Genomic DNA, 12,261 nt, shown 5'->3' with positions numbered 1-12,261 from the left:
CACCGCGCAGGACGCGAACTCGCCCTCCGCCCGGAGGTGGCGGACAGCGCCGCAGTGGTCGCACCAGCACGTCGCCGACGGTGCCATCGACGCAACTCGTCTCGCCAACTCAAGAGGGATTTATGTGCCGGCCGGGCGTTTGGCTCGTGTTCAGATGGACTTCATCGCGAGGGATTTATTTATATGCCGGGCGCTACGGTATTTTTGGAAAGGTTTTGGGGGAGTTTAGCTCGGGTTCAGATGGACTTGATTGATCGCGTTGGTTTTCCGTTGCAGAGTACGGATTTGGAATGTGCCGCGTCGAATTCGGCGTTCCTTATATGTAGTGCACGGACGACCGAGTCAGCATCATCGAGGCACTTCCAAGAAAGAACTGATGAGCGGAGGAAACTTGACGTCATAGCTGGAGATTTCCTTTTCTTTTTTACAACTCAATTGAAGATTCTGTTTGGTTCGTCATCACCATAAAATAAAATAATGCACAAGGACCCGGTAACCCAAGTTTCCATAAAATAATATAAACGCATAGCCTAAACCTTTTCTTTTTTTAGTTTTATAAAGAAAACTATATCCAAAATCAATTATTCAAACCATTATTTTTATTTCATTTTGAAAATAAAAAAACTGGTGAAAAAGCTGAGCTAAAACATTAATTATGTTAAAACAAAGCTAAAGAAACAAGAATAGATTAATTTCGATAAAAAAAATAAACATTTGTAGCTAAAATAGCACTACAAGGACTTATTTGCGAATATCTATAGACTTCAAGGGATAGCACCGAAGAAAACAAGAGCTAGATTGTATATGCTTCAAACCAAGGGGCTAGCATGTAAAAATAGTAGCTTAGGATGACATGCGCTAAAACTCAAAAAGGCAGGGGTCCATACATAAAATGACTTAATTGTAAGGGTCTTCGAAACGAGGAAAACGTGGGCGCGGTTAAAACAAAGAGTAGGGGTCGTTTCACAAAAATGATATCTTCAACCTCAGGATCGCGACGGCGGGCGTGCTCTAGCGATGACATAGGTGGTGGCATAGTGGCTCGAGTGATATCGATATTTGGCATGGTAGCACCAGCAAAGGGGAGATATCAATATTTGCCATGTTAGCACCGATCACCAGCTAGCCGATATCTTCACCAAGCCTTTAGATGAAAGAAGAATTTGTGAGCTGCGTAGTGAGCTAAATGTCTTAGATTCGTGGAACTTGGATTCATTTATAGCATACATGTGTCTTTATTCCTTTCATCATGTTTCTTTAAGCTTAATTGTGCTTTATTGCTAATGTTGGTGCTCAAGTTGTAAAATTTCATCCCCAGACCTCACTAGTTCTTGTGCATTCATGCTTAATGCCAAAGGGGGAGAAATTAAGGCCAAAGCAACTGGATCAACCGTCACTTATGAATTTCAAAAATTATTTTGTTTTGACCTTGTCTTTTTTATCAAAACCTTTTTGGCAGCAAAGAGGAGTCCTCTAATTGAAAAACTACTTTCTTGTGCAGGAGAAACCTTTCTTATGAAAAAGGGGAGCTTTTGAATTTTGATCAAAACTAGTCTTGGAAAATGGTTTGATTTGCAAAACTAAAGTGTTTTGACTTAGAAGTAAGAAAATGAATTTGTTTTGCGAAAATAAACCAAGTGGTGGCAAAATGATTCGAATATGCCAAATCCAATTCTTATCCTATTGGTGTTTTATTTGACTTCAATTTGTAATAGTTGGCTCATATTGGTTAAGTTAGTAATTTTGAGATGCTTTAGGTGTGTTGGCATAAATCACCAAAAAGGGAAAGATTGAAAGGGAAATTTACCCTTGGACCATTTCTAAGTGTTTTGGTGATTAACTGCTCAACACACCACTATGAACTAACCATCTTGTTATGAGCATGAGCACAGGTTCTAATCGAGCATACTGAAGATGCAAAGTCCAAATGAGTTGGATTAAGAGATCAATAGTGAAGGCAGGACTGGTCCCCATAATTTCACGTCTCAAAATGACACTCTTCAATGGCATCTTCCACCGCGCGATCTCCTTGATGGCCCAACCACCTCTCGGTCACTACTCTTAACCCTCGCATGATGCAGTGCAGCCTCATCTTGATCTTGTTCCCTGACTTCAAAGTTAGGGAATGCCACAAAGGCATGTGGCACCATACTGTTGTTCGGCGACTGCGGCAAGTCAGCCTTGTCTTTGCCAAGATTCACATAAAACCAAGACTTCAACCACCCACCCCATCTATTTTTGGCGCACGACACAAGCTTGTACATCTCATATGTAGTCCTACTAGTCTTCGGCGTAAATGTACAACTTCCAAAATGAGTCACCTTGGTACCCATTGTCTTCTTATACTCGTGTAGGAAATAATGTTTCATGAAAACATCAATCGAGGGTTCCCCCCGTAAGTAGTCGTCACCTAAATATACTTTGATAGTGCGATTATGGCATTCGGTGTTAGCCGATGCAGTTACACGTGAAAGCGCCCCAGGACTTTACTAGAAAGCGGCGACAGGGAAAGCGAAGTCCCACATAAAAAATGCTTCAAAGACCACGGCTTCTCCCTAGGGGTTCTGTGTCCTCTCTATCGTAGGAACTCGCCCAGTCCCTGCTCCTAAAAACCCTCAGTAGCTGGAATTCTCACACTCGGCTTGAGGAATTCGCTGACCGCCCGAATTCCACGATCTCCAGGATGGCACCGCGCTATACGCCAGATCCACTCACCGTCAAAAACATCGCTAGAGGGGGTTCGCTGTTGGACGAGGAGGAGGAAGAGGGCATCGACACATACTGATGGCGGCGACGAGCAGTTTGCATGATCCTCGCCAGAACGTGCAATGACAGCGACATCAACAGCGAGGAATGCGGCGGCGATCTAAAGCAAGCGCGAGAAAGTATGGAAGCAGAACACGAAGAAGAAGCCATAAGAAAACAAACCCTAGTTGCCCTGCCCCTTTTATAATGGGTGCACGACTCCTTGAAAATGTTGTAGCCGCCCATCATCAAAAGGTGTGCCTGCAACATCATGCCTACAACATCACCCGACAACGGTCACATTTTTAAGCAACGACTCAACTTGTGATCGAGGGCAACATCCGTCTACCTCTTCCAGAGGACTTCATGATCGTCTTAACAAGTTGAACCCCTCCCTCGAGGGGCTTGTGTTGGGATGAGAACGAAACATGCCCTCGGTCACCTCCTACTTGTTTACTGATCAATCGCTTTAAGTGCCTAACACAGGGCATACATCTGAGGAGAAAAGCGAAGGCATGCGTAATAGGAAGTGCCTCATTCCAATCCAAGAGTTTGAAGGCCTTTCTGCCTCGATAGCGAGAGGCAGTGGCCTTCGACCAATGAGAGGTCGACCCATTGTGGCGGAGGCGAGGCGAATATCGCGAAGGCTTTGCAAGGGTCTTCATCAAGCTCAAGCTCATCGAGGCCACTTCTTGTGCCGGGGGCGAAGGCCCGGAGGCTATGTCCATGACCGCACCAAGGTGGGTCGATCCCTATCTAGGTCGGGCCCACCAAACATCCTCCGACGGCCCAGAAGATTTGGTGTAGCTAGGATAAAAACGGATCCGCCCTGTAATTATCCTATTGTACAACATATTCTGGGAATATACTAGGTAACTAGGGGCACAAATGTACTTAGGCCACCTACCCCCTATAAATACCCCCGTTCTGAAGCTAGACTAGGACACACTTGACAAGACATTTGCGCCCCTAGCTTATGGTTTTGTCGTGCCTCCTTCTTGCCACCTGTCACCATATTCCCAAGTGCTTGGACCCACAACGTTCAGACCCACAATAGAAAATACTTCTAGTCACAACAGGTGAAATGGGTTAAGCGGTAGATTTTAATTGTTGCTATAAATATTTCGATTAGCATAATTTACTTCTCCTCTTAGATATCTCGATCCTTTCACAATCATTCCCTAGTTATTGTGACTCAATTGCTGTTGGGGACATATTGTCCTTCTTATCAGGGTGTTTTTAAACAAAGGTTTCCGATTTATCTCCAACAATCTAAATAACATCGGTGATTTTATGTCATGGTATTTTTCCTAATTTTTCTTAGTAGATTAAGAGAAATTTCATGTTATATTGGTACTGATTTTTTCCTAACATGATTTTTCAAAGATTTATGATGAGACACATTCATTCTCATTTTTACTCGCCTACTTTCTAGCAGTTAGGTGGATGTCACACCCGGGTTTCAGGGGTCCAAAACCCGAGCGCGAAATAAACACCAGCTATGCTGGGACCAAGTCTCACACATATGATGAATAGCGGTACAGAAACGAATGTCACATCTTTACTATATAATAGGAGTTCTGTACAAAATAAATAAATAATTACATCATATGGAGACAACGATCCAGCAATCCAAAGTTGACTGGGAGACGACGACCTAGACCTCTCACGACCTCGTCATGGCATCCTCCATGCGCCTCATCTTGCGGTACCTGTTCTTAACCTGTGGGGGGTGTGAGGCAGCAAGAGTGAGCTCACATACGTTCATCGCTCAACAAGTTGTGGAGAATAATGTGCATGAACTCGCCAAAGGTGGAGCTCATGTGAAGTGTAAGGCTAACCAAAGAGGATGGTTAGAGCTGAGCATTGCTTTTAAAGTTGGTCAAAATTTTATTAGCAATTGCTAAGTATAAGTAAATACCAACCCAATTAAGTAGTAGAACAAAAATGATAACAACACCCTCAATGCAATGCATATGACAAATTGAATTTAATTCCATAAATTAATCATCTGAGGGTTCGAGCTGCTCATGACCGTGAGCACGGCTGATATACCAGTTTTACACTCTTCAGAGGTTGCGCGTCTTTACCCACAAGTCATGTTACTCATCTTCCAAGAGAAAGCCAATCTCATACACCTCTACCGAGGAGGCGAGGCAGGGTCACTAGCTTCAGAAAACCCGCTATAGTTTCTAGGAAGCTCCAATGCAGGGACCCCTAGCCTGACCGTCATCGCAGCAAAATCAACCCAAGGCCTCCCTACACTAACCACTCCCTTACTGCCCTTGTCCCTTTCGGGTAAGGTAGTCCTCCACTAGCTTTCCTAACTAGTCAGCCAAGGGCGTCCCATACCACTCTTGTGGTAGCACTGTTTTCCCGAGTGCTCGCTCTATGTTCCAATTAACATAATGATCTCATCATGAATAGTAAATAACAATTGATAAAAGTATGATCATGAACATTGTGTATCTCTATACCCAAAATCACATAAAGCAATAACAGATACTACCCAAAAATTCAGTGATAAACAAGGTATAAAGATAGTCAAACTAGGGTAACCTATTGGGTCCCATCAAAATTAACCTATGCATATCATTATGATTAATAAGAACATGATTGAGTAAAAAGAAGTGATCAAGGGCACAACTTGCCTGGGACTTAAGATTCCAGGTACCAGGATGATCTTCACATGACTCGTAGCCTCGCGCTAGTCGTAGCAATACAAACAAACATGGTATAGACAAAATTAACATAACACCAAACATAAGAACAAACTGCGTATTAATAATCTACGCGTTGCTACGAGATCGTGAGTTCGAGAACTACTAAAATCGGAGTTACGGTTATAAAGTTATGATTTATGGGAGATCCCTATGATTTATCTACCAAACTATATTATAAATTGATTAGCGTAAATCATATGAGAGATTATTCTACGAATAATTAATTCTACTTTAATCTTAATTATAACTTGACTAGAGATCACATTTTAACCCAAATTATAACTATGGACATGTTAGCTTTGATTAAAAGAGTTAATCTAGTAGACATAGGTTAAATATATATCTAACTATAAAATTATACAATATGGTATAATTAATACTGTTACTACATAATAAATATTCATATGAATCTAGCGCAACTTGAACGGATTGAAACAGAGTTAAAATGAATTAGTTATGTTTTTCCGAAGTTATTTAGTACCTAGAGTAGAGTAATTCAAGTGAATAATTTTAATTCAAGTTTCATGGCTAAACAAAGTTACTATGTGATAAACAATATTAAAAAAATTAATGCCACTGGAATGAATCGATTTGGAGTTAAGATGGATTTAATATCATTTATACAAGTTTCTGGATTTATTTTATATTAAAAATCATTTTTCAAATTAATTTCTCGATTTTATTAAATGTCTAGACTACGCGAAAACTACCAAAGAGTACAGGGGCTAAACTATAAAATTCCCGAGACTCAGAGTTATACAGTGATGGACTGCGGGTTGATACTCTATTCTTCTAGGGTCTCGTTTAGAAAACGCAAACAGCGAAGGGGTATTGCGCGATCAGGGCCGTTGGATCATCAATCAAGCGCCCAGATTAGATCACCCTGATCTGAAACGGTACGCATTTGTGGCCCCAGATCCCGAGTTCATGGCCCGGATTTAATTAACCCAAGTCTAGTCCCTACCGTGGATCCGATTATCAACGTTCGAGAGCCGGGCCTCCCCCATCGGGTATGGCCAACTAAATCTACACCACCCATCCTTTGATCTATGGACACGAAGGTCCCGGCCTAAACGTTCTCCCTATTTCAAATCTGCACCACACATTTGAAGATCCACGGTCATCTCTCTTTCCCCCAACTCCGATACAGTGACGGCAACGCAAATGCCGCCGCGGCGGGGCTTCGCCGACAAGCCACCCACGGGACACGCACATGTCCCCATCCTCAAATTGGATCACAGAAACACGAAGAGGAGATGGTAGCGAACATACGAAAGGGAGAATTACCAGAAATCATGCACGCAGAGGTTGCCGACCCCGGCACTTGGCGGTCAGACGGCGGCGCTGGATTCACGGCGAGCGATTGCCATCGACCGCTAACCCTCAGAGACCAATTAGCAGTGCGTGCGCGATCAACACGGGGTGGAGATCCCCCCAGACCTTCCACAAACGCCGGGCGACAATGAGCTCGAAAGGAAGCCCCAGAGGTCTGATTCCCAATGGTTAGGGCGGACGACGGTCCGGCTGGCGTCGCGGCGGCAAGGGCCGACGAGGGTAGTCCCAGCTTTATACCCCGATGCCATCCAACCATGTAGCGAGCGCACCAGGTCAACAAAACGCGTGGTTTGCGTGAGAATCTATTGCGCTTAAGGCCAGTCGCCGCAATCCCGGGGAGAGACATATGACCGAGCGGTCCCACAACCAGAGGAAGAGCCTCACGTGAGGTTACAGCGACCGCCAAGTGGACCCCAGTCGCCAGCGGCACGCGCGCGTGATAAGGGAACTTGGGCCGTGTGGTAGAAGAGGGCGAAGTGGTCCGGAAGCGGAAATGGGCCCACGCGCGAGTTTTCTATTTTCTTTTCTTTTTCTTTTATTTTCCTATTTTGTTTACTCTTTTCCATTTCCAAATATAGAATTTGATTTCAAATCTTGTAGTATAATTTGTACTCAATTTAAATATTCATCTTGAACATACCAGTGTGGGATTTATTTATTTATGAATTTATTTTGTATTTTATAATATTTCTTTCTCCTTTTCTTTTTTTTGTTCTTTCTTTTCTATTCCAAAGTTCTTACTTCAAATTCAAAACTCTCAATCTTAATCTCAAATTTCCCAGGTGTCAAAATTAATACTACTGTGAATATAACCTCTACTATTTTCAATATTTGTCGGCGTTTCGGACCCGCGAGGACCGTCAACCGACCAGTAAATTTGTTGTTGCGTGTCCCTGCCCAGATGGGTTGATGCAAGATGGAACACAAGCGGGGGAATGAAGCTTATATTATCTTGCACCGGGGTGCTCGTAGTAGGGGTTACAAGCGTCGCGAGAGAGCGAGGGCGAGAGAGAGAGAGAGAGAGAGAGAGAGAGAGAGAGAGAGAGAGTCTCTGCGTGCTGCATGTCTCGTCTGCCCCGCGTCCCTGCGTTCCCCCTCTGTCCACGTCCTGCGTCAACGTGAATGTATCTCATCGTGAACCTGAACGCGAACCCCCCTTAGGAAGGCCCTGGACACCCCCTTTTATAGATACAAGGAGATGTCCAGCTGTACAACAGGGTGTAGCTATGCGCTAACGTGGCTGGCGGGGGAGTGCCTTGAGCCCTGTACACGAGCTATCGTGGCCGTCGGAGAAGTGCCTTGAGCCCTGTAGAAGCACAGCTATCGGCGCGGCATGGATCCTGCTGATGTTGTCTTGCTTCCGTAGGGGGTTTGAGAGCAACCAACGTCATGGGCGCACGCGGGGAACCATCATTACCTGTTGCCGGAGTAACCTTACATGGGACACCGGTCTTGTTCCTTCATAGCCTCAGGCGTCTAGCTAGGAGTAGGGTAATGATGCATCCCCTGTAGCGTAGTCGGTCCGAGGCCCAGGTCGAGCGAGGCGGAGACTTCTCCTGAGGCCGAGGCTGGGGTCGGGCGAGGTTGTGACTCCTCCTGAGGCCGAGGCTGAGGGCAAGGCCTGGGGTCGGGCGAGGCGGAGACTTCCTCCCGAGGCCGAGGCTAAGGCCGAGGCCTGAGGTCGGGCGAGGCGGAGCTCCCTGCTGCGCCCGAGGCTGAAATCGGGAGAGGTCACGACTCATTGTTGCTAGTCTTGCCCTGGTGGTTGGCACAGTAGCCGGAGCAGGGTGAATAGCGCTGTTTTCCTGTCAGATCGGTCAGTAAAGGGGCGAAGTGACTGCGGTCACTTCGACCTTGCCGACTGAGGCACGCATGTGTCAGGATAAGGTGTTAGGCGATCCCCGCATTAAATGCGCATGCGATACGGTCGGCTGGTAAGGCGATTTGGCCAAGGTCGCTGCACGACAAAGTCTGCCCGAGCTGGGCTTGAGCCGAGGGTGTGTCTGCTGACTGAGGGGACCCTCGGGCGAGGCGTGAATCCGTCCGGAACTACTGTTCCCGCCCGAGGCTGGGCTCGGATGAGGTCGTGTCCCTCGGTAGACGTGGCCTTGACTTGAACCGCGCTTTACCAGCCGTGTATGGTTTGTTCTGAAGATGTTTTCCAGCCGGATTAAGGAGCATTGGGGGTACCCCTAATTACGGTACCCGACAGTAGACCTCGAGCCTCAAAGGGAGTGCGGGCACTCGCTTGGAGGTTCTGTCGGATTTTTGCAAGGGGACCGGCCCTTCTCTGTTATATTTTGTTCCGGTGGGTGCGCGCGAGCGCACCCGCCGGGTGTAGCCCCTGAGGCCTCGGAGGAGTGGTTTGACTCCTCTGAGGTCTTAATTCTTTTTGCGATGCCTCGGGTGGCCTTGTTGTTCCCTCATGCGGCCTGGCCGTAGCTCGGGTGCATGGTCAGGCGCCGAGTTTTCACGCTGGTTTGTTGACGTGGTCAACGGTTCGGCCGTAGCCTGGTGCGAGAGCAGCCCCTGAGCCTCTGCACGGAGCGAGAGGACGATCAAGGACCGTCTTGACTTTTATTGTACGCCCTTCGTCGCCTTTCCGCAAGGAGGAAGGGGGGAAAGCGCCATGTTGCCCTCGGAGGGCGCCAAACATGGTGTTTCCCGTGAGTTGCTAACGGGTGATCCGAGTGGACGCCCGAGCCCCGTTCGATAAGGGTCGGCTAGTGGCCTAGAGGCGCGCTCCAAAAGTACCTGCAGGTGATTTGCCGGACCCGGACCCATTCGATAGGGTCCGAGGGCTCGATGCCTCCCTCCGGTGGGATTCCGTTACAAAATCGTTCCCGCTGGTCTCGGAAATGTCCTAGGGTACCTCGGGAGCGTAGCCCGAGCCTCGGCCATGTAACGGACGTACCCAGGGTCATCCCTGACTCTGCATGCTCTGGGCGGCTGTCGAACCCTTCCGAGGGGCCAGCCTTTGAACCCTTGATCAGTAAAGGGCACGGAGCCCGAGTGCTTTGGGGCGGTTGCCGAACCTCGGACGGCGCAACCTTCGAACCCCTGATCAGTAGGAGGGCTCGGGGCTCGTTTCCTTCGCTGGGAAGGATCCTTTTTTGAAATATCCCCTTTCCCGGTCCCTGTGGCAAGAGAGAGAAAGAGGGAAAGAAAAAGGACATGAATTTAAATAAGGTGGCACACCTTTTTTGACGCGATCATCATGACGGAGGTGAAACGGCGCCCGCTTCTTCTGCCGGAGGTGTCGCTTGCCCTGCCAAGGAGTTAATGCGACGAGACGGGCGATTCGCGGGGCGTCTGTTGCGCGTGCGCGAGCCGTTCGAGGAACGGAACACGAGTGCGTCGTCTTTACTCCGTGGGAGAGGGCTTCTCTGCCGTTTCGGGAGAGGATGCGAGCCTGTAGGTGATTGGACCGCTGCTTCCGCCCGTTTGTTGCTGCAATTACTGCCGGTCCGCTTTTGGCCATATCGATCGTCGCGCCTATCCCCGCGGCTGACTGACCCATGATCGTTGCACTCAATTGGCATCGTTGGGTCATGCGCAGGGCTGCCTCGAGTCGCGGTACCGGTTCTGCAGTCGAGAAGATGCGGCATTGGCGCGAGTGGCGGTGCGGTTTCCTTGCACGTAGTAACCGTTGCGCCGGTTACATGACAGGTGGGCCTAGGCCTTCATGCTGGACCGCTGGATGCGACGAAGCTGAAAGGGTGCACAACCGTGGTGCGGTGGCGTGCTTCCTGCATGGCGGTCCACCCTTTCGACCGCTGGTCTCGGCGAGGATGGGGGAACGCTTATAACCACGGGGCAGTTACATGCTTCGTGTGCGGCGATTTGGCTTCTTCTGTTTTGGGTCAGCTCGCATGATGTGTGGGACCCAGACCCCGCGTCAGAGGGTGAGAACCCTGGAGCACGTTGGTGGAGACTTTGCCCGTGACGCTTGGGGGTGTGAATGAGGAGATCTGCCTTTAAAAAGGGATCGACCCCCTAGGCAGTAGCCATGCCTTCACACTCTTCGCATTCATCGTGCCCTTCCACCCTCCGAGCCCCCAGATGGGGTGCACTCGTTTTGCCTTCTTCTTGCTGTTGTTGGAGGAGCGCGGCCCCGTGGGGGTTGGCGCTCTCCAGTCATCGCTCGACTTCAAGGATTTTCATCATGCAGCCCGGCTGCAGTCCCTCACCAATGGTCATCCGTAGGGATGATCACCAGCCTTGCGGTGGGGAGAAGCAAGCCGGGCTGTGGCCTCTACCTTGCCCTCAGCTTCAAGGATGTTCATCATCCGAGCTGGGGAGGAGGGCATGCCGAGTTGGGGCCTGCCTCCGCGTGGGCCGATGGCCCGCTTCTTCCTCCAACATTCGGGGGAGAAGGGCATCCTCCAGCCCTGTGGAGGAGGCGTCCTCCAGCCATGCGGGGGAAGGCGAACTGCTGCTGCTTGGTCAAGGTGCAGCTGTCCGTCCTCCATCCGGGTGACGGTCGTGTCGTGCGCAGGTGGCTGCTGTCGCCGGTGCCGAAGTGGGCAGGTGGTCGCTATCGTCGGTGCTGAGGTGGTGGTTGCCATAGGTGAGGCTTCCCCTTGCCGAAGCGGTTGCCTCCACCGATGAGACCGTCAGTGCCACCTGCGCTCCGGACCTCCGGCTCTTTGGCTTTAATGGCTGGTTCTCGTCCCCCGTGAGGGGACGTGAACAAGGGCCTTTCAGCAGTAGCATTTGCCCTGAGGCCATCGCTGTTGCTGTCTAGCCACCCAAGGTGGAGGTCGTTGTCGCGCTGCTGGTGCAGTGGTCACCGACGAGCCACCTGGAGTTTGTTATCCTGCAGGCCTCCTGGTGTGAAGGTTGTTCATTCCTGCGTGAATGGATCCGGAGTCCTATTTGTAATGGTACCCTCTTGAGAGTGAGATGTAATAGCTTTAAGTACTAAGACATCTGCCGTAGGTTGGGACAACCGCCGAGGGCGTTGCCGACGTCTAAGTCTAGGTACCATTGTTACCCCAAGTACGTGTGTTTGTTCTTTGTGGCTGCTGAGGCCTGAATATTTGTGTATAAAGCCGTGTTTCTTTCCTCTTGTTTCGAGCATTAGGACTTGTTCGTGAAAGGGAAATGTGCCCTTGGGCCATTTCTAAGTATTTTGGTGATTGAGTGCCAACACAAGTGCTTAAATGTAAATCTATGCCCATGAATGGACAAAGTGCAAATCAAGAGCAAAGGTATGTTTCTAAGTCTTAGTACATTGGTTTTGTGTACTAATATACTTGTCTAAGAATCAGAAACAGAAAGAAGAAGAAAAGAGAAGAGTTGGCTGTGTACAGCCAAGAGGCTGTTTCGGTCTGGGGCACCGGACTGTCCGGTGGTGCACCGGACAGTGTCCGGTGCGCCAGGCTGGCTCGAGCGAAGTGGCCGCTCTTGGGAATTCGACGACGGCGTACGGCTAAAATTCACCGGACTGTCCGGT

The sequence above is a fragment of the Zea mays genome, chromosome 8 (assembly GCF_902167145.1).
Source record: "Zea mays cultivar B73 chromosome 8, Zm-B73-REFERENCE-NAM-5.0, whole genome shotgun sequence".
Taxonomy (NCBI): domain Eukaryota; kingdom Viridiplantae; phylum Streptophyta; class Magnoliopsida; order Poales; family Poaceae; genus Zea; species Zea mays.
Note: the sequence above shows the minus strand (reverse complement) of the source record.